This window comes from Oratosquilla oratoria, chromosome 12 (genome assembly GCF_046742065.1).
Source record: "Oratosquilla oratoria isolate Oo_2021 chromosome 12, ASM4674206v1, whole genome shotgun sequence".
In the NCBI taxonomy this organism is placed as follows: Eukaryota; Metazoa; Arthropoda; class Malacostraca; order Stomatopoda; family Squillidae; genus Oratosquilla; species Oratosquilla oratoria.
Window position 1 is genome coordinate 14,512,563 of NC_134788.1, and position 2,500 is coordinate 14,515,062.

The 2,500-nt window shown below is 41.8% G+C and overlaps 1 protein-coding gene across 1 annotated transcript in view; it reads right to left on the reverse strand.

Annotated features, from left to right (window-relative positions):
- LOC143030996 (uncharacterized) overlaps positions 1 to 2,500 on the reverse strand; it is a 10,513-nt gene that overhangs the window by 7,123 nt on the left and 890 nt on the right. The gene's annotated exons all lie outside the window — the stretch shown is intronic.

Here is a 2,500-nt window from a genome sequence, read left to right on the forward strand (position 1 = left end):
TTTTACTACCTTTCGGCCTATGTATATATGCCATGTGTGAATAGATCCAAACTATGCCCAAACACATACATTTACTTGAAACATGTTAGCTGCTGCAATAATCTCTGCAGTTGCGCTCATTAGAGCAATGACGAATGTCAATCAAAATTATAAATTTACGGAATAGGCTACTCACCAGTTATATCTTTCCTGTTCGGTTTATGAACATACTTCAGACAGTCGTCTTGGATTGTGAATGCCTGACACTTCCTTCGAAAATTAGCTTTTTTTCCCTTGTTGTTTCCAACATGCACTGGATAATTTTTTGACCGCAGGAACTCTTCCACCTCGTCCATTTCAGTAATTAAGTCCATGATAGCACACGACACGATACCACACTGACAACTAACAAATCTCGGCAACACTGGCAATTAACAAACCCCCGTAATTTGTCCATATTCGTTTCATTCCAAAGGTTTCAAAGATTCATTCGAACCAGTTATATCTTTCCTGTTCGGTTTATGAAACAATCGCAGTCGCGCAATACTACATCAATTGGAACTAACATTTATCTAGGAAATGATAAAAGATAAAGACAAAAATTGCGCATCAAAGCAATAACGAATGTGTAGTCATTTCAAACTAGGTTAATTCGAATGGGGAGTCATCTCAAACTAGGTTATCCGCTCATGCCATTGCTTTCGTGCAATACTACATCTATTGGAACTAACATTTATCTAGGAAATGATCAAATATAAAGACAAAAATTGCGCATTAAAGTAATAACGAATGTCAATCAAAATTATAAATTTACGGAATAGGCTACTCACCAGTTGTATCTTTCCTGTTCGGTTTATGAAACAATAACAAAAATAAACAATCACAGTCGCGCAATACTACATCTATTGGAACTAACATTTATCTAGGAAATGATAAAAGATAAAGACAAAAATTGCGCATTACAGCAATAACGAATGTGTAGTCATTTCAAACTAGGTTAATTCGAATGTGGAGTCATTTCAAACGGGTGGGGAGTCGTCTGAAACTAGTTTCAAGTGACGGGGAGTCGTCTGAACCTAGGTTGATCAGACTGGGGGAGTCTTTTGAAACGGGGAGTCACTTGAACCGGCTACACCGGTGGCCAGGGCTGGTGAACAGCTGCCCAGGATGTAACACTTCACCCCATACCATAGAACACATAATGGAAGACTGCATTATACACAATCATGCACGCAAACAACACAACATACACTCTATAAAGGATTTGTGGGAAAACCCAGTTTCGGCTGTGGCATTCTTTGGGGAGACGGGACTGCTCGGACAGACAGTCTAGGGAACGACAACAACAACAAACAACATTTCCTGCCCCGAACCGACTCGACCCTGGGCAGTGGTGGGGTGATTTCAGCCGGCGCCGAGACGACATCTGAGAAGACTCCTTCCTGACCGGAAATTGCCTGACATTAGAACTCAACTGATATGGTTTTCCTCAACGACAGTGGCCACACTAGGGGTCTTGGTGTGGTAAGAGACGGCAAGTCGGCCATTGGGTTAGCCTTTGTGTCCCCTATCCTAGTCACTTGACTCCGTTACAAGAACACCTCAGCCTAGCAAAGAGGTGGACAGGGCTGCACACCAGGCCTATTTGATCAGCGCAAAATATCATCCGGACTTGACCAGTTCAGTGGAAATCTTAAATGCAAAAATCACCGTCATTCCCTTTGTCAGAACGGGGCAGGAAAAGCGTGGGGCCGTCTTTAGTGGACGGAGGACTGTCAGCTTGCCGTCCGCAACAAAGGTCGGTCAACCAACGGTGTATGAGGAAAAGATCAAATACCTTCAAGACGAAATAGATCACATCACTACACTTACGATAGTTTGCTTCCCAACTGGTATCATCGCCCGAGCTCTACAGAAAGTAAAATGAATCAAAGAAGAAATCCAGAACCCCAGGTCAAGAACGAAAATCTCCTCATGATAGCACCATCATCATCGGGGACCTAATCCACCTACTGACCAAGAAATTAAAGTCCATGGTCATCACAATAGTACCCAACAGTATTCTGTACAAAATCTTCCACTCAAAGTGCACCCTTGTTCACTATGGCGAAACTTGAAGAGGACTAGACAAATGTTTAATTGAATATAAAGCTGATGTCCGCCACCATTGCAGAACGAATGTCTTGGTAAACCATATAGTCGAGAAAAGACATATACCTTGCTTTAGTAGAACTAAGCAAATATTTCAAATGAGAACCTGAGCAGAACACAAAGAAAAAAATTAGAAGCAATATACCGCCAAATACGCCTGGGGGACAGTTGATCACACGAACAGAGCGACACCACCGTACTACCAATCTGAAAGCTGGTATTTACATAAAGACAAAGGCACTATAAACTAACAAATACAAAACTAACACGAGGTCAGAAGCCACGGTAAACAAGATAATAGAGAATGGAAACTGCCAGTTCTTAACCTCAAGGATGATTATCCTTTCTGAATGCAAAACATACGTAGAAG